This window comes from Diabrotica virgifera, chromosome 9 (assembly GCF_917563875.1).
Source record: "Diabrotica virgifera virgifera chromosome 9, PGI_DIABVI_V3a".
NCBI classification, from domain to species: Eukaryota; Metazoa; Arthropoda; class Insecta; order Coleoptera; family Chrysomelidae; genus Diabrotica; species Diabrotica virgifera.
This window is the reverse complement of record NC_065451.1, coordinates 118,236,589-118,258,480: the sequence shown is the minus strand read 5'-3', so window position 1 is coordinate 118,258,480 and position 21,892 is coordinate 118,236,589.

Sequence of the window (21,892 nt, the reverse complement as noted above, 5' to 3'; positions counted from 1 at the left end):
CTGAAACTGATGCTTGTTTTAAAATGTAATTTCTTGCATGTTCTAGCTGCTTTTGAAACTAAAGCAATTCAGATTTGAATTCTGTGTGAAAAATACTATAGGACTGTATCATTAGCTCAATTTTGAAAAAAATAGAGTTGCCCGTCTTTGATACCAAGCTCCTCAATTGAACTCAAAAAATAAATAAGTAATCTAGAAAATTCTTATATTTATAAAAAAACATTAAATATAAATCAACGCAACTTAAATTATTTAATTCTACAAAATTCAAAAACGATCAGCAAACTAAATGGTAACAAAATAAAATCAACAAAGTAAAGTTTTAGACTCATACGTGCTTCAGTTCTTTACTCATAAGATGAAGTCTCTCCACCCACTTCAGAAGATTCTTAGAACCACCGCCCTTAAACCCCTCGGGACGGGATGTAATATAAAATAGTTTACCCAAAATCGATGGGTTTCAGCATAACTCCAATAAAGAAACTCCTTTTAGTATGCTGAGCACTTAAAGCAAGCGCACGTTGGCTTAAAATCAGACATTAATTCGTTATCTAGAAGTTATTATTCGTCGTGGTCACACATAATTAATCACTGAATATGCAAAAATCACTTATCTAATCGAAATCGAGACGACACCAAAGCCGTATTGTATCCCAAAAATGGACTAAACTAGAGACATATCGATTAAATAAATTCTAGTCTCCAATAATCACTAGTCTGCGCAGAAGCCTAATTCCTAAATCCCAAATTAATGGATGAATCTTATAATCCATTATTTTTAAAAATCAGACGTTTAAATTTTGGCTTTGACATTCAATTCAACAACTTCGATTCAACAAGATTGCTAAGTGATCAAATCCGTCACATTCTTCTTTTTAAAATAAAACCTTGATTTGGCAGACTTAAAAGTCTATCAAAACATAAAATGAACAAAAGTACGATAGGCAGAATCAGTACCATATCGGATCCGAAAAAGAAGAATTGTCAACGCTCTTTTTTAACTAGACTCAGAAAAACGTCAAGTATATAGTAAACGACCAATTTCAAAGACAGTATAAAGAACGTAAAATCTAAACAAAATTTATAAAAATGTAAACAGGAGCAAATAGATCTATTAGATCTATTAACAAAGAAACAAACAAGAATGAGCTATTAAATTAAATGCTCAAATTGCAAACCATTTGCTAATATGCGATTTTGACAATATGCAATATGATGTTGAAATTATTGTAAAACATTGTGAAGTGTATCAGCATTAATTAAATTAATTTCGGTCCTAATTCTCTCTCTAAGTTCGTCAATATTTTTAGGTCTGTTAACGTAAACTTTTGACTTAAGGTATCCCCATAAGAAAAAATCAGTGGAGAGAGATCAGGAGATTTAGCTGGCCACTCTAAAATCCTCGTCTGTCAATCCAGCTATTAGGAAAAACATTATTTAGATATTGACGTACACGTCGTGCGTAATGCGGTGGTGTTCCATCTTGATGGTACCATAGAATTGACCGGTAGATGAGGATTTTGATGATTTGGGTATAGAGCCGCAAGTGAGGGAATTATTCCGTTGAGGTAAATCCAAATACTTGTCACCGTTCAAAGAACCGTCAATAAAAAATGGTTCAACAAGTTTATTACAAAGTATTCCCGCCCACACGTTGACTGTCTGTGGATACTGAATGTATCCTTGTACTGCCCAGTGAAGGTTCTTTTGTGTCCAATACCTACAGTTCTGCATATTTACTATACCTGTTACGGTGAAGGTGGCCTCATCCGAGAAAACATATTTCGGTAGGAATTGCGGATCATGGTTACATCGATCCATCATTAATTCACAAAATTGTTGTCTGCTATCGAAAGCATCTTCATTTAGCTCATAAACCACTTGCAATTTACATGGGTGCCACTCATTCTCTTTTAGAGACTTTAAAACAGAGGTCTGACATATCGATTGCTCCAATGCAACTTAACGGATAGGTTTATGAGGATTTTCTTGCAGTGATAAGATAACATCCAATTGTTGATCTTGCGTAAGGCCTGTCTTTCGGATTGCGTAATAGATCTTTTTTTATTAAAGTTTATTACTACATGGAATCAATAGATAAAAATTTTAAGCATGTTTCTATTTGTACAAAAAGGGTGTATATATAAATTTGGATTTGTTCTCCAGTCATAACAAAAACTCCACTAGTCTCTTAGATTATTGAAATGTGCCTTTAACGCTAAGTACTCCACTGCACTTCATTTCACTGCTGCTTAGAACCTATATGATAGCTCCAATGGTTTGTGCTTCTTCGGTCTCCGAGTCTGCTCACTGTTATCTAGCAGGTTTAGTGCAAGATTGTTTGGGTGGTTTTCCATCAAATAGCGGCTGCTGTATTCACTTACTAGTTAGTTAACTGTGGTTACTTAGAGATCGTCTCGGATTTCTCTGTTTGGTATCAATCAAGGTGCGTTTGTTATGGTCCGTAGTACCTTTGACCGAAAGCGTTCCAATAGCTCTATGTTTGAGTTTACGGCCGTACCCCATAGTTGTACACCATAGGTCCACATTGGGTTTAAGGCTACTTTATAAACCAATAATTTGTAAGCCAACTTGTTTTCTATTATTGAAAATCTGTTTTCTCAATTAAACTAAAAAATATTAACTTTGAACAAGTGAAAATCCTGTTATTAAGAGTTTTTGTTTCTTTTGAGCTCAACTGATAAAAAAAGTTACAATCATTGGGTAAATACGTATGACCTGTAACCAGATAATAGGCATAAATTTCTTGAATGTTCGGTAGCACAAAAGACCATATTCCAGTTGCGATTTTGACCACCGTAACAGTCAATGAACAGTATTAATTTTGCAGCAGACATGAGGATATTAATTTTAAAATACTAGTACAAACAACTAGTTTGCACCCTTGCTCACTTCTAGTTCCCTTAGTTTCATACCACAAATTCAGAGATACTTTTTCTCCATCATGTTTATAGGAATGTATTCCAAAGTTAAGAACGTGCAGTTGTCTTAAATACTACACCTCTCCTGTATTTATGTAGGGCAGTAGAAGAGTCCATTGTAAATCGAAAGTAACTAATACTCTCGTACTTCCCGGCTGTATGCATTATATTTTATAATCATTTAAGCTTTTTGTAGCTTTTGCAGCGATGTCAATGTGCTCTTTCTTTTTTTTCTGTAATTTCTATACGTTTTGCATTATCATTTTCAGGATTTAGAACAATTTGAAAAGCATCACAAAATTTGCATGTGCTCTTTTTGAGGATATAGAAATGCATGTTAAATTCTGTTCTAAAAATTTTTCGTATAATTTTTTTTCATTATCAATTTTCCTTCAACCTCGCATTTTTTTTTTGAATATGGTATACGTCTTTGTTACAGTCAATGTAGGGTCTAAGTAAAATCGACTTGAAATCCTATCTCCGTAATGGCTTCTGTTTATAGAAAAATCTATGTATTCCCTTATCCATTCTAACTTCTCCTCTGAGATCTTATTCCCTGGAACTTTCTTTCCTCTCTGATCTGGAGATGGAAGAGCGCTACCATTGCGATTTTTAATCCTTAAGGCGTAGTCCAAGCGGTGATTGTTTATTTGCAACACTCGCAGGAAAAAACAAACAAAAATAACTAAAAATTCTCACACATGCAACAGGAAAACAAAGTAGGTTAATAGTTATTTATATACCAAGCCAGTAAAGTGACTCTTTATCGAACGAGTCTGATATTATGAGCCGAGCGAGGCGAATAACAGACGAGTTCGATAAAGAGTCTTTACTGACGTGGTGCATACAAGATTTTATCGCCAATCATACAAAACATTAACACTTACTTAATTACATCCTTCTAATGAAAAAAGAGTGTGTGTACTTTGTATGCACGTAAGAAGTACTTAAAATAACAGCCTTTCGAAGTTGCTTTTTCCTTGTTTAATAGTAGAAAATCTAAATAAATACCTAGTCATATTTTGTTTAATCTTTTTATTGTACAATGTACAATCCGACTTGTCGGGGTGACGTCATTTTGGTAACTTGTCGGGACTTATCGGGTGACGTCATTGGGCAACAGCCCGATTAATTATTTTAATTATTTTTAATTATTTTTAATCACTTTTTAAGTCCTTATAATAGTCTAAGTATGTCAACAACCATTAATATTAAACAAAAAAATTTTCCTTTCGGGGAACTCAAACCAAGTACTAACACGTCCGTAACTAGATACACATACCGCTACCCTACGCAACCACTTGCTAGATACGGCCGATATTAGGTATAAAAAAAGAAATAGGTGAGTAAAAATTGTAAAGAAAATTACTACTTACATACTTATAAATTAATATATTCCTAAATTTTAGCAGAAACATTTGCACATAGGTACAATTATACAAGACATTCGTAAACTTGCTTATATCTATGTCTTTATTTGTGGTCAAAGTTGCCTTCAACATTGAATAATAGGACCACATAGTCGATGGAGAATATTCTTTAGAGAATTCAGAGAAATATGCTAGTAAAACACTTTCACTATAATGATTAATACTATTTTTTTCACGCCATGCTTCAAATATGTCATATTGCCTATTGTATTTTTCGATGGATTTTGCTGGGAGAAGCTCTGAAACTGCCTCTACGATTTGTTGCGTATTTTAGGTGGCGTACATTGTAATTTCTTCCATTTCCAATGCAGCACTACTGTACTACAATTTGATATTCGTTTTAACACTTTTATTACACTAAATACAATTATTTTCAATTTAAATTTTTTAAATATGACAGTGATGACAGATGACTTCTGCATGCCGCTTTCGATTTTTAATCGATAGATAAATATTAATATTGAATAATTACAAAATCGGTAAAGTTTTGATTAATTTTATATGAATATAATTGCAAAATACTACAGAATTTCACTTTTTGGCATAAATTTTATTAATAATAACGTAAATTATGTACAATATTATTAATAATTAAAGTAAATAAATTTTAAGTTCACTCAAATACATAATCGATTCTTGCTATCGACCACTTACATTGAATCTCGGTTAATTTGATTAATCGCGGCAGGTAAAGTAAAATTCTTCTTTCAGTACAATAAAGTGTTACTTTACTGCCGCAAATGAGGGCAAATGAGTACAATAATGAGTGACTTTAGTGACGGTTGGCAATAAAATAATTTTATTAAATAAAAATAAATTTTTGGCGTAACAACATAAAATACTACAGATATAAGTAAACATAAAACACCTATTTTATAAAAAAATCACTTTTCACGTCTTCAATTCGGAAAATATTTTTTATGTCATACCGGTTTAATATTTTGTATATTTATTACTTAGTTACGAACCACATAGTCGTATCGAACCCGCACTGGCCCAAAGTATATGTCTCCAAAGTATGCCAGTAGTACGGTCTCATTTACGCATTCAGTATTATTTTCTGCCATCCATTGTTGAAATTTAGCGTATTCCTTGTCGTACGTTTCTTTGGATTTTTTCGTTGGCAGATTCTCAGTCGCCTTTTTGGTTTTTTTGAAAATGTCACATAGAAAAACTTTGTTTACGTTAATAACAAATTGCTAACCAACATCACTTTCCTAGAAACGGTACTAAATACCTGCTGCGATACAATATTACTTCTAATTAATATAAAATAAAATTAAAATTTTATTGAGGCAATGAACCGGTATGGCATAAAGTTTTTGTATGCACCACGTGCATTATCAGATGTTTATACCCTCGGGCGACATATAAACTCTCTGGCCAGAGACTCTCGACTTTATAAGCTTATCGCCCTTAGGGTATAAACATCTGTTTAATGCCCTTGATACATAAAAAATAACTATTATAATATGGTGAATATAAATTTCATTTAGTATTGACTAGTCTATAGAGATGATCGATAAACTTGTGAACCGCTCTTGACTGATGGCCGATCTTAAAATAATTATTTATAAATTTGAGTTTAGAAAAAGATCGTTCAGCAGTGGCATCAGGTATGGGTAGAGTGAGCGGAATGCGAAGAGCTATTGTTGGGTAAACTGCAGTAAATTCCTTTAAAAATATATATTTTAAAATGTTACAAACATCATTATTTGATTCTTTTAACAAAGGCTGAAGCTGTATAATTTCTTCAACCATCGTCTCCCACTATATCTAAATGATCATTAAATCTCTTTTTTTACAAATTTCTACACAAAAGTTTTAATTGTCAGTTTTCTGTACTATCGTTCAAATTATATAAAAATTGGAAAGAATCAACATGTTTTTCCAATATGTAAAGTCTTTAATTTACTGCAATTAATGCTTGGTCGTGAACACAATACAAGAAATTAACCTTGTATGACATTCACAAGGAAGAAGTTTTCCTGTGAAATTTTAAGATCCAAAATCGGTTTGTCTTTATGTTCGTAATCGAACTGTCTGCTTTTAGGAACAGTTTATCTGCAGTTTCATTTGCTGTAGTAATAACATCATCAAATTTGCTATCTGCCCCAAACTCGAGCAAGAATTGTTTTAACTTTTGGAAAGCATTTAAGGCCAGCTCAATATTCATTGTTATTGATTGAAAAATTTTGCTAACTTTCATCAGAAGTTCATACCATGTGTGGACTGAGCATATGAATGTAATTGTTGCTATTTGAAGAGCAGACATTCAATTCGCACTTTGTCCATTTTTACATTTTTCAGGAAATAATTTAAAAAAACATACACAATATGAAAACATGTACTTATTTATTATTAGTTTGCCCTATTTATTTATGTCATCAACAAGGTTATAAGTTTTTCAAAAAAAAAATTTATGGACAAAATGCCATGTGATTGTCTTTAAAGAAAAAAATATAGTTTGATTGTCCCTAAATGATTAAAATAGAAATATGAACTAAAGATGCATTTTCTGTGTGTTTGGAAAGCAGTACAGGAAATTAAAAAAAATCATATGTCATGTATGTTGTCTTTCAGAAGGCAAATGTAAAGATTGTTACTTCATTCCTGCTGACCTTTTGCCCTTTAGTGTCGATAGAATAGTATCTACCCATTGTTCTACTAAGATTTTTTTAAATCATAAACGTTTTCAGTCTGGGCGTGGATGATGGAATCTGCTTTGTTTGTAATACGGTATATGATATAATGGAATATGGTTACTGGAACCTATTGGGAAGCTTCCTTTAGAACCTAAGAGAATGTACTCTTAAGCATCCTTTCTTTTTCTTTCTCTATAGTTGAGTTGCCCTTGTTTTGAGTATGTCCTGTTAAATATTCATGGTAGATTGTTGAAATTGGTAATACATTAACAGCATATAAGTTTATAGCACAAACATATATTTTTTGATTCTGTCTACAGCAGTTATCAGAATAAAATATTGGTGTTTCTTACTCTACACAATGGTCTTTTAGGTAACTTAATACAAAACTACCAATATCATTCGAACCACCGTTAGCTTCATGCCACATACATAGTTTCTTTATTCGTAATATTGTAAACGATCAAATTAAAAGTACTTAGCTTACTTTTATAATAAAACGCTGAAGACTTTCCTGAAGGAGTTGGTAATACAACTTCTATACAATATAACAATTTTTTTTTCTGGATTTTTTCTTGATTGTTCTACATCATTCTGTTCAGTCCTTGCGTGTTCTTTGTGTCTAATGTGAGCTTTATATTCCTCATCCATTAAATTTTTTTCTTGTGGAGAGCAATTTTCATATTTCTGGCTAATATTACATTGATCTTCTGTTGGTTTGAATAGACCAATGTTGTACTCGGTATTAAATGCTTTTACATAAATAGGCTGTTAAATAATAAAATAAGCACGATGATAATATTTCATTTGCTCGTTTGTGATACTCATTTTCAGTCCAAATAAAGGAGGTCGCGTTTTGGGCCCCCATTTTTGATTTAGAATGACCAGTAACTGCACAGAAATTGTTCAAATAAATCTGTCTGCTGTCGTGAGTAGCTTGGTCAAGAATTTTGAAAAGAAGTTGATTCTTCTGACAGTTAAAAGAGAGAATCAGTAAATCATTTACGTTTTTTCAGCAATTCATAGAATGCTTTTAACCTTAATTAATGCTTTCTCTTTTTTCAACCATTAAATTATTTTTTTGAACAGTAAAAACTTTGATCCTTTCGGTCAATTCAAGACAAGTAGAGCAAACGTCTACATGGGGTGAACCAAAACTCAAATTGTAATTTCTGTTAAAATGGTAATGGAAATAACATTATTTAACTTCCATGTCTTCAACCATGTCTTTTAATATATCATGTTTTGCCTGCATCATTCTATTCTGGTTTTGCCTGCTAAAGGACACTTCACCTCTACACAACATTTGTTGTTTACTATTCCATCAATACTTACACCCAACCATGAAACACTTGATGGTACAATAATTCCAATACGTGCAACTTTGTTGACTGATTGTTGCTGATAGGCGTTTAAAACATCTCCTTCAAATTTTTTTCCATTGCGAGTTGCAAGGTTGCCCTTGAAGCGAGTGTCCAATAGTGACTTTACTTTCAAAACCCAGTTCGGATTTTTATTTTTATAATATGTCTACACACTGTAGCAAGTAGTACCAGTAATCCTTATTCTTCGAGCATCCCGCCGCATTTCACCAGACTGAGGATACCAGACTCAGAGTACCAGCCTACGTAACTTTATGCCATTGTCATGACCAACAAATATTTCTTTATTATAAAACTGTACCAAATCATTATTCAGTTCTATTGTGAAATTTAAAATGTTTTCAAACATGGGCAATAGCTTATTGTTTCTAAAAATGTCTTGTAACATGGCTAATTGTAATAAATTATCACTTTCGGACACTTCCACTACTTTAAGATTTTCACTTTCTGACAAACTTAATTGCAGTTCTGATCCTTCTGCACCAGAAAGTAGAATGTCTAAAACACTGGCCTCGGCATTACTATCGAGACGACTTTCTAGTGCTTCTTGAGACTCAGTTTTCCCCATGTGGCAGAAACCATTTATAGGAATTGCTTTTTCATATACGGTGTTCTCTTTCTTCAATTTTCCCCATTGTTGCGTCGTATCCGTGCTAATTAAGTCTTACAAGTTCTGAATGGAGCATATATAACAAAAATAACATGTATTGTCAATTCTTACAAAAATAAATATGTATTTTTACCGAAAAACAAAGAGCAAAACAGAAACAATGTGTTTACAATTCCCAGAGGCTCCAGCTTTACAGGAACACTTGCAATCGAAAGTATTTTTCGAATCGTTGAATTTATTATGATTTGTATTTGATGGGGTAATCTCTTCAGATTGCTGGTTTGCAAACAAAACATAAGTTTAACCTCAGATTCACTTTTTGATAATACTCCGCACATTATTATGTGGTTGGCATCGAGAACTGCTTGTCCTTCTATTAATGGTCTTTTTGAATCACCCACAATATTAATTATATCCACAAAAGATATCTCAATTATATCCGCCATATTGATACAACTGCAGTGGCCCCTATAGTCGATTGAGTTCACGAATACCAAATGTGCATTCAATAGCTCCCCTTGCAAAAGATAATCTATAATTAAAAATCCTCTTTGTTCTATTAAGGGATCTTCTTGAAAATGGATTCATAAAATGCTTACTTAAGCGGAATGCTTCATAACTAATTAATACATATGGTATGGACTGACCATTTTCTTCAATAGGAGAATTATCGGGTAGCTCTATTTGATTTCTGTTGAATAACTGTTCAAATGCGCTTTTTCAAAAATTCCCCCATCACTATTGCGTCCCATAGAACCCACATCTACAACTACAAATTTATAATCCACATCCACTACACTGAATAAAACTACAGAATGATATAATTTGTAGTTAAAATATAGTGAACTACGATTACTTGGTTTTCGAATTCGGATATGTTTTCCATCTACAGCACCTATACAGTTAGTAAAATATTTTTTCATTCTAAATCCTTCTACAATAGTACACCAATCTTCTTTTTTTGGGGAATTTTAAATATATATCTTTGAGAGACTCATATATGAGTTTTAACATTTTGTCAATTATAATTGTATTTGGACTTAAAAATCGATATGTGGCCGACGAAAATGACCCCCCTGTTGCCAAAAATTTAAAAGAAAAATAAATTGATGACGTATAAATATACCTGTATAAAATTTTATGAATTATATTGTGATTTTGTATTTACTGATTTTAGATACTAACATTATAGTAACAGTAATACGTTTTAAAAAGCCAATAGTTTTCCTACAGTTTGTATATCCAAAACAAAAATTAGGTTCTACCAATAGGGCTTTTCATTCACAGTCATTTGTTTCGAGCTTCTGTCATGTGTCACATAATACTAATATATCTACGTCATACGTTATTGGTAATAACAATGATAGAAACCAAAGACGTATGGCGTAGATATATTAATATTATGTGACACATGACAGAAGCTCGAAACAAATGACAATCGATGAAAAGCCCTATTCTACAAGTTTTTGGAAACAGGGCTTGCCCATGCGATAATTTTGAAATTTTACAGAATCATTTAATAGAATGGGATGTAACACAAAGAATTCTCCTTGTTGGTGTCTTTTTAAAAAAATATCAAGCACTTAAACTGTCCTACGCCTACGAGGACGTCTACATATCAAATAAGGGATAAACACTTTATCATTAGAATTATTGCTGCTAATTATATCCATAATTCAATTGTCTACAATAAGCCCCCTAAAATGAAACTACAAAAATGTGGTTATGTTGCTAGGTTACTACACCCTCCTGACATGACGGTCGGTCGATCAATGTGAGTTTAAAAAATAAAATACAAAAGTGGGTTGTTCGCCGTCGAACGGTTGGTCGTGGTCGGTCGGGCAGTTTGATGCCTACCTATTTCTTGATCCCGTGTTTCTCAGTGACGTCATCATGTCGCGTAGCATAATATAAGGTTTGTTCTAGCAAACAGTCAAACTAGTCAGAAACCGTCAGCAAACAGTTGGTCAGTGAGAGAACATAATAAAGTCACCAGTGCTATCCCCTCTACTCGCGCTGGTCGACTATTCGCCGATGGTTTCAAACCGTTTTAAACTGATGCTAGAACAAACCTAATGTTTTCACATGTTAAGCCAGTAAAAATGAGTAAACGCTTTTCGGAGAGAGAGCAATTGCCAATTTTATCTGTTAATTCTTTATCTATATCAACCCTCAAGTGCTAAAGAAGCTTTGTCACCTCTGATTTTTGAATTGAACTGTAGTATGTATGTACTTGAAGATTATCTTTTTCATCCTTAAACAAGCGTTTTTTATCAAATGGATAGAATAACACCGGTTGCCATAAGGAAGAAATGTTTTCCTGGCTATAAAGACTTATTTGCGAGCATTAGATGGTATATTGACAATATTAGTTGATTTGCCACATAAAAAGGAATATTTATGTGTCGAAATGGGACGAGGAAATGTCAATTCTATACACTACTCTTCTTCTTTTTTAAGACGCTCTTCATGTGCGAACTCTGATACATTACTAGAAGATTGTGACAAAGTTGTCGGTCCTGAACCTTGACTATGGGATGGTGTACTTTCTGTACATTGTTCTTGTTGCGAAGAACCCTCTTTTTCCTTTAGTTTTGGATTTAAAAATTAAGACGTTGTATAGCAAGATTTGCAGATATAATCACCGAGTGCCCTATTTAGATTCAAAACTACGAGACATTCTCGTACTTATTGGAAATACCTTTTCCTATTTGGATTGCTATGTTTCTCACCACAACTTTCATCGAACTCGATTTGAATCATAAGAAATGTTGGTGGGAACTATAAGGTAACTATTATGAGAAATTATTAAAAAATAATTTTTATTTTATTTCTTCTTTAATCTATTGACTTTTTTTGAAACCAGACTACTATTTATTTATACAGTAATGGTGGCATATATGGTATATATCTTCGACGTTTGGTTAATACTTTAGCCCGTTAAAACTACATTTGGTTTGGTTCAATAAGTTGAGTTCTTGGATGATAAGTAAACGCGCCTTTATAAACTCAAGTTTATTGGTTTGAATACATAAAAATCAGTCACAAATTGAAATAGTTTTCACATCCGCATTTGTGATGCTAGTTATAGCGTCTTCGTGACCAGTCTCATTGTCGCGAGGCCGTGTCTTCCTCCTGGGGTGGAACGGCTCCCGTCGCTCCGTCAACGTTCGACGTCGACCTAGTATTGTGTGTGGATTCTGATTTCTTACTTTTATTAGTCATTCTTTTATATATTTATTATTATGAATTTTATTGAAACGGGACCATAAAATGACGATATTAATTATAGAAATAGCGGTAAATACCTGGGAATATGTACCCAACACAAAAAGTGCCCTTACATAGACGTGCCCCGTGAGCAGTGGTCGAGGGACTGGCTGGTTTCGAGCGACATACGTTAGCTGGTCGCCCAAAAGGCAGTCCAGAACCAAAGCCTCTATCACAGCGTCTCGAGAGAAGGGTCACTTTACCAAAAATATCAGTTTAAAAATAATATCAAAAATATAAGTGTATGGAATTAATTATATCGAAGTTTCAAAAAATGCATAAAAATGTGCCAATGGTGCAGAATAGAGTATAGTATGTTGAAATCAGAATTCAGTTAAAATATTTGGCCCTTTGGACCAGCAGATAAAAAGTTATCAAAAATAAAGTAAATACACAAGTATAAGTATGTCATCAATAGGGGTTAAAGCTACTAAATTCACCCTAGCCCGCTATTGTGCTCTGTAGCTGGATGTGCGGTTAGACGCAGGGAATCCAGCTACTTTTCTATGTCCTTTCAGTAGGATGTTGGTGCTTTCGAAGATGAGAAGCGTTTGGCTGGTTCTGATAAGAACACAGCCAAAGCTCTCGCTTTCTTACATTATCAAATCTTGATGTTTTCTTACATTTTGAAGACAGAAGTAGTAGAAATAATAACAACACAGTTTAGTTGTAGAAACAGAACTGCAGCACAGAGTTCTTGTTGAAGGGCAACACGTGCCCGCTAAGTAGGCCACATGGCCGCCACGGCGTAGGCCGAAGCCCCACGAGAGGCTCAAGTGCTCGTGAGAGTCGAAGAAGTAAGAGAGGCCCTCGGCTCACTCACTCACACTCGCTGATCATCCCAACCCCTAGGAACATGTGTGTACCGCTGCTAGTCAGCGGGACCCACATGTCCGAAAATCAGACCGGTCACGCTCCAAAAGAGCGAGTCATTTTGGATCGGTACCTATCTGACCCCCAGGTTTTTCCTCCACCCCTCCCCAACGTGTGACATACGCTTGGAGGCTATGATCTTTACGTCGGGTGATTTGAGAAAAAGAAACACCCTCAGTTTTAGCATGGTTGTGGTTAGGCCACCTCACTGTAGGGGTAGCTTTGTAGCTTTTCTCCCTATTTACATTACTGATTCTACTTTGGTGTTGACATGATTTTGGACTGAAGTCCCTAAGAGTGTGTCTCCCCTCGGAGAGACACCAACCTAGGTTGGTATCCCTCCGCGAGGAGCCGTGTGGTGAGCTCGGTCACTCAGCTGCCGAATTGGTAAAATGTAATTTTGTTCTCCTCAGCACCTGGGCACCCGATAAGTCTGGCCATCGAGCCCATGGCCAACGCCCATGACCTCGATGCTCAGAGTTTCGCGACGACTAGGTCTCTCATTCGACCTGCCTTAGGGGCCTGAAGCCTAAGTGGCTTGTACAAGGTGACCTGAGGGGTCCCTTGTACCATTAATATTGAGTATGAGCCGTGTGGGCACGGTCAGTGTTCACTAATCTTCAAGGAATAATTAATATTGACGTGGTTGCAAGAATAAAGGGTATTTTGTTAGTTTTATAGATTTTTTTGGGGGTTAGTATATTTTTATGTATTTTTTTGGTGAGCACGATCTGGCGTCCAATCATCTAACATCGATTGGGCCCCAGAGCATGATCTTTTTTTTTCTACCTTTATTGCGCGGTGGGGTTTGACTACTCTGTAACCATCTCAGACATCATCTTCTTCTGCTGGGACTTGTCTATATCCCTGTAATTGCTGTTCAGGCCGTCTATGTACCGTTCTAACGTTTTCGTCATAATTCGTTAGTTCCCTTAGCCACCTGTTGGGGTGATAATATAATAATAATAATTTATTCAACAATAATAGGTACAATCTTTTTAGATATTTACAGCTAAAGTGAATAAATTAACCCGAAGGTCTCCGAGAGGTGTTTCGGTACACCTGTTTCGGTAAATAGGATATAAAATAATAAATAATAACATATTAACGTAAATAACTTATATGATTTCTTATACTGGTGAAGATGTCATACGCTTTTTCGTCCATGGTCCTTAGGATTTTTTTCTGGTTTGTGTCCCGGTATATGTACCGCAGTGGTACATATTTGGGCACGTTTAGGGCTTCTCTGATTATATGGTTTTGGCTGACTTGTAATTTCTTCCTGTTGGACTTGTACGTATGTCCCCAGGCTGCTGATGCGTATGTTAGGGTGGGCAGGATTATGCTGTTGGCTGTTTTGTTTTGATGTTTAACTTGCTTTTCCTTCCAATTATTGGGGCTAATTGCTTCCTTAATACTTTTGCTTTATTTACCGTTAGCTTTATGTGTTGTGTGAATGTTAATTTTCTGTCTAGCGTTACGCCTAGATATTTGGCTTCGTTTTCCCATTCTATTTGGTTATTGTCCATGCTTAACTCTGTGTTCGGTGTTCCCCATCTTTTACGGAACATGACGGCCTGAGTTTTATCTGGATTTAGTGCAATCTTCCATTTTATGCACCATCGTAATAATCGGTTTAGTTCTCCTTGTACATGTCTTGCGGCCAGGTCTGGGTTTCTGCTGCATGCTGCTATAGCAGTGTCATCTGCATATAGGCTTAGGATCGTTCTGTTACTTTTAGGTGTGTCTGCAGTGTATATGGTGTATAGGTATGGCGACAGCACGGATCCCTGCGGCACACCCGCCTCAGGGGTTCCGACCCCGGACAGAGTGTCCCCTATCCGAACTCTGAACCTCCTATTGGCCAAGTATGAAGCCAGAAGACATGTCATCGCCCCACTATACCCATAATCGTTCATTTTGTAGATTAGTCCTTCGTGCCAGACTCTGTCAAATGCCTTACTGACGTCGAGAAATGCAGCTGCTGTGTACATTTTCTCGTTGAAGCCTTTCGTGATGTATTCTGTCAGTCTTAGTACTTGGAGTTCGCAAGAATGTTCTGTTCCAAATTCCAGTTTCTCCGTGTAGAGGTGGAATCGGTTTTCTGTCGTTTCTAAGTACTGCTGATACTTTCCAGAATGCAGATTTATTTGGATTTAAGCTTTGGATATATTGGTCCCAGCAATCACTTCGGTGCTCTTGTAACTGTTTTTTGACCTCCCTGTCTAATTCATTTGCAATTCTTTTGTCTTCTCTGTTTCGAGTTCGTTGTGCTCTTCTTCTTCTTCTGTTCTTCTCTTTTATTAATTCTTTTAATTCGTTTGATATTTCTCTGAATCTTCCTCTTTGTGTAGCTATGTTTTCGGTTCTGGTGCTGACTTCCATTGCATTTTGTATTGTTTGTTCTAGTTTTATTATGCTTTCGTCCAATTCGTTTATGTCATTTATTGTGGGTATTGCTCCTATGTTCTCACTCACCACTCTTCTGAAATTTTGCCAATTTATTGTCTTCTTTTTACGTGATTCTACTTGGTTCAAATCTATTGCCCCAAGTGTCATAACTATTACGTTATGTGTGGAGTCCCCTTCGTTTGCCGATATTATCTCGTGTTGTAGTCCCACATGGTGAAGAATTGCAATGTCTAAGTATGATGGGATATCTCCATGAAAGCTTGTTGGGTCTGTGGGTCCAGTTACAATAGTGTTATGTTTGTTCTCGAGATAGTTACAGAGCCGTCTGCCATTACAATTAGTTAGTCTGTCGAACCAGTTGGGCGACCTCGCGTTTAAATCACCGATAATCACAGTGGGCTCGTCTGAGTCCAGGATGAGATCAAGATCCTCTCCCAGTACTGGCTCAAGCGGCCTCACATACACCGAAGCAATTTTCAGCGTCTGGTTGGCCGCAGTGATCCGCACTAGGGTAGCCTCCATGGTGACCAGGCCATCTGGTGTTGGAACTTGGTGGTGTTCAATTCCTTTTTTCACCATAATGGCCGTGCAACCGGATCTCCCTGTCCGGTCAGTTCTATAGGTGTCATAGCCCGGGAATTTGGTTTTCACTCTCTCGGTGAGTTTAGTTTCCTGCAGTGCCATGACATCTATTTCGAGTCTGTTGGAAAACTCCTCTAAAATGTTAATTTTCGAACGTAGCCCGCCCGAATTCCATGACCCAATTTTATGTTCGTCCAACTGGTTGTCCAACATTACTGGGTGTTAGAGTGTTTGAGCGCATCGAGGGCAACAGTCATTGTTTGGAACATGTTAGCGAAATTCTCCATAGCGGCATGAATTACGCTTACAAGTTCCTGTTGATTTGGGTTATGCGGGGCGCTTGTGGGCGCTCTGGTGTTTGGAGTTTTAGCTTGTGTTAATGTGCACCGCGAACTACAATGACAAGACCTAGAGCCGTGGTAGAAGTTCTGACAATTATAACATTGCAGTACATCTTTTTTAGTGCGAAATGCATCTTCGATGGTGACCTTCATGAAGAGAGGCCCTCGGTAGAGATTCGCCGCTTTTTATAGCTTAGAATCGCTACCGAAAACAATGAAGTTTGTGGGTGGAGCCTAAGCCGTGTAGAAACGCGTGCCATTGGTGACAAGTATTTCTATCACTTGGATAGGATAAGTATCAATCAGAATATAGTATGTATATAGAAATACGTAGGTATCAATGCATTATCAGACCTAGGTATCGTAAAAAGCTAAATACAACTAAAAGCAAAGAAATAAAATAGATTATTGTACCTAGGGAGAGAGAAGCGATTAATACTACAGTTTAACAAACAGCCATCGTGTTTCTGTGTGGACAGAACACGCTGACAAGTAGTGCCTGAAAGTAAGTGAATAAATATTTAATACAGTTAGATGCAAAAAGGTCAGAAGTCGAACATTCGACTTCTGAAGTGTGCCATAGAGTTTGGCTAGTAGCTTCGCCATCTTTGATGAGTGGCTAAAGTGTTGCATTAGCCTCTCGAAGAAAACTTGATGATGCAATTTTGGGGTTGCATGGTGGTCAGCCCAGGCGGCTGCATATCAGGCCCTGCTCCAATATGAACGCCGTCCAGTAACGTTCATCGAGACCCATTTCTAAGAGATGATCGGTCGCCAGTTCTTGAAATTTCTCGGAGCTCTGGTGCTCTTCGCCCGAAAATTTTTGCAAAGCTGGCCTCCATTTGGGAGGCTGTTTTGTTGAGCAATTAGCTTTTGTAATATTTCGCAACGGGTATGGCACCCGTTAAGGTTCCATTGTATTATAGATCTGAATTTTAAGTATTTAAGGATTCTTGAGAGGATAAGAGTTCGTTGTCCATCGGTGTCGGTTTATCGGTTTATTCAACTTTTTTAGCATTAAGGGTATATAGTGTCAATATCATTATATTGTATCCTGTATATGCATTTTGTGGAGCTGCTTCAAAGAAATTTAAAGTTTGGTTTAAGTTCAGTGTAAAATTGTTTTTGTTGTCTTCAAACATTTGTTGTAATGGATGCATTTCATCGTGAATGGATTTGACCGGTTTTATTTTCTTCGCTTTGAGTTTTTGAAATGTGGGTTGTTTTCCAGGTCTTCGTGCGTCGGTGTGGATTCTGACATTTTTCGTTTAATAGAAACCGTTGGGGTTTTTTGGGATACCGTTTCAGATGTTTTCATTGATTCAGTATTCTCTTTGTTTTGCTCTTTGGAATGTCCACTGACATCTTGATTACCTGGAGTTGTGCTTATGTTTTGGTAAGATTTATCATTAAACACAAGAGTATTGGTGGCTTCTGTGCATTGGGTGAAATTCTCTACTGAAGTTGGCTCATAATGTGGTAGAAGTGGGCATATTGCAGCTAAGTGACCTGTGTGTGTACAAGAAAAACATTCGAGGTTGTCAGTTGCTAAGAAAATTATGTATGATGTATTATCAAAATTTATGATAAACGAAGCTGATAATGTTGCAATATTTTCTAATGGAGTAATATAAATTTGTTCGCAAAAAATTAAGAATATGACTAAATTCTGGATGAGAGGCATTTATTTTAAAAAAGTTTTATAGGAGTTAACAGATTTAGGCCTAGCTTTATCAGCTCTGCTTCTCAAAATAGAATGTGGCATGCTAGGGCATACATTGGATAAAGGAATTCTCTGACGTGGAGTGATTAGTTTGCGGCAAGTGAGGATTTGATTGTTAATTTTAATTGAACCATAATTTTTTGAAAAGTTATCTACAACTTCTTTTGAAAAGTAAATGCATATTCTATTTTGCGAAATTCGTGAAGCGAAGCTAATATCTTTAGGATTCACAATATTGCCCAAGGCTATTAGATAATCTTCAATTTTTACGTCGTCAATGGAAGTAAATAAGATGGCTTGTTGTTTATCAGGGAATTTTGATGATGTTTGATTTTTTGTTGTAATTGATGCGTATTATTGGGAATTTTGTTGGGTTGGGTGTGGTATGAAGATATTTAGATGGGGATTAGGGACATAGTCCCCTTGTTTTTCGTTATCCATTATTTAAAATCCACATTTATAATTAAAGTTTTGGGTTAGTGCGGTCCTGTCCCTTGAACAACTTGATATTTCAACTTATAATAGTTGAGTTTCGGCAGTAATTGTTTAAATATATGTAAACAAACTTTGTTTACTTACAGCTTTTGTAGAATTAAACGTTGATCTGGATGAACTTGATTAAATCACTGTTTTTATTCACTACAATAAGTTTTACTTTTGCGGTAAAAACTTTAATCTTTATCAAAATGGGTTTTAATTATCACCGTAAGTATAGCTATGCTATCGATACGATGTTTACTTGACGGAGGTCAGAACGAGAATCCTTGGTGCTTTTTGATTTCAATATAAAAGCCATGTTAATACATGATTGGTTGATTGGTTATCTTTATACACACCTACATTATACATATCTTTAAAAATCTCTTCCAACGTCTGACTAAAGAACAAACTTTCTGTGGCACATGAAGATGATGCCATATATTTAGCTTTTGCACTAGATAGTGACATTACATTTTGCTTCTTAGTTGTCCAAGAAATAACATTAGTGTTAAGCTTTATAGCATAACCACTAATACTTTTTCTGTCGATTTGATTGTTTGCAAAATCGGCAACAACATAGGATACTATCTTTAATTCTACCTTTAACAAATCGTAAGACATAATTTTCGGTAGATTTCAAAACATTTTTCAAGTTTGACTAAAATATGGCATTTTTGAACCTGTGTTGAAGTTCCCTTCTTTTGATATGTATTTTTCAATGTTCCTATCATCCCTTTTGCTGAGGTAATTGATTTAATCATTTCCAGTACATTGTCATGCAAACATTGCACAGTTAGATTACGGGATTTGACATCGTTTTTCTTATACATTTCTCGAGCGATATCATCTGCGGGTTCATTTTGGTATAGTACAGCTAAGACAACACCCTATTTCAGTAACAATTTTATTCTGAATAGCCAGTTGGAGAAATTATTTCCATCAAAGGATTTGATGTTTACAAAATTGTTTCCGCCATTTTTGTCGTTAAGTACCGTACCATGTTTTGTCACTACTTTTGTTTTCTGATTACCACTATATAAGCTTCTTAAATTTCCACAATTCTGGGCCCATATTCTTTAGGGATGCGTGGTGGAAAAAGTCTGCTTATAGATGAAATACTAAGGAAACGATACGTTGACAAAATAAACGTTTTTATATACATTGCTGGTTACAAAGTTCTCATAGGTTCTGTTTGTTGACATTGACACTTGTCACTTATGTCACCAACCTAACAGGAGGTGCCAACACTTAACAGATAAAAATATACAATATAGAATTGTACTACCAACAGTACATTGATCCAATGAAATATTTATTGGTAGTATCAATGACTTTTTCATAATACCAATGAATTATTTAGTGATTCTATGAATAAATTCATGTGATTAATATCTTGTACGCTGGACGAGTTGTAATGTTTCTAGTCATTGAATTTGCATTGAATTTAATTTTTGGTTCAGTGTAGCAAGGGCGAGGGATGGGTGGGGGATCAATTACTAGTGTATGGGCACACAAGTCAGGGAACCTTTGATCTAAATTATTCACATATTCAAGAAACATAACATTTTTATACTATACGCCGATGATATTAACATTAGCGAAAAATGAAAATGCAAACTGCGTTTTCTTTTTTATATGTTACACTCAAACTCCGAATTTGGACAAAATTTTTTTGGTCCGAAATTTTTACTCACTTCGCCATGTGGACAACGTGAATTACTCACGTCGCGAAGTGAGCATTTTATACGGACATTGGCCGAAGCGAAATACCCAGAACGATTTGTGGGTAAACGAAATTACTCAATTGCCGAAATAAACACGTTCACCGGAGATTGAGCAAGACCATAATACACATAACCCGACGTGGGTAATCTATTTATCCGTGTCGGGTTGTGGGTATTTGTAATTTACGCAAACTCCAAAAATCAAATTTTTCCTGAAATCCCATTTATTTTGATTTAAAAAAAAAACTAAACGGTAAAATACAACAAGTATATTATTGTTGAAAATAGAAAAAAGTATTAAATCTTTCCATACATATACGTCTTTTATATGTGTCTTTTTCGTACATGTACCACTTTCAACGTTTATTAGTTTTTTTCAGAAAATATTCACTGTACTTGTTAGCACAAGAAGGGCTACCGTGACATTTAGAATTGCATTTTATGTTTGACTGTACACATTTGCAAGATTTCCCCGAACAGTTCTTGCGTCCACATCTGATGAAACCTTCTTTAGACCCGGATGACATCATTACTTCTGTATGGACTATTCCCCGGGTACATCGATGTTATTAATAAATTTATTAGGAGCTACCTGGAACTCGCTTCTAGAAAACTGTTTGTCAAGAACTCCATGCTTTGTATCAAAGGTATAGGAATTATCTTTCTTATTTATTACAACAGCCGTCACATTTCTTGGAGCTTGCCCCGGTCGACATCAGGAATTGTAACGTTACAAACGTCACATCTTTGTTATTTTATTTTAAAATAATTATTTTACTTTATTTTCAAATAATTATTTTACTTTATTTTCTTTAATATTTCATTACTAATTATTTTCTTCTATTTGTTTTACCAGTTTTCTTCGTTAAAAACTCGTTGGCGCCCACTTTTATTATCTTCTATTTAATATATATATCTTTTCATCTAAAATCTAAATCATCGTAATGAACGTACCCCGTATATTCTTACTCTGTAAGTAACTGTCTTTCAATACGGAACATGCCTGCTACTTTATACGTACTTGGTCGTAATTTCAAATGTCGTTTTCAATGACAGTGTCACTTCATCCCTACTCCCTGACACGTTGCTGAGAATGGAAGGGAAGAATTATTCCTTAAAAAGGCATTTAATTTGAAAATTAGACTTATTTTCCATCAACACTTATTCTCTTGGGTTTTTGAATATAAATCACATTTCTCCCTTCGGGAGCCACCTGCCTTCATCACCGGTGATGCTACTCTTCAGGCAAAGACGACAGGATGCATCACAACTAGACTGCAGCGACCAACACCACCAGTAAACTAGAGCTGCACTGACCTGAGGCCGTCCATCTAGCCCAGGTCAAGAGAAGTCAACAGCAGTACCATTCGACATCAAGAAGTTACCATCGAACCAGATACCAAAGCCACAAGTATAATCTACAGATTGTTAGTTTTTGGCAAGAATTTTAACATAATTGTTAATGCACGTAATAAGTC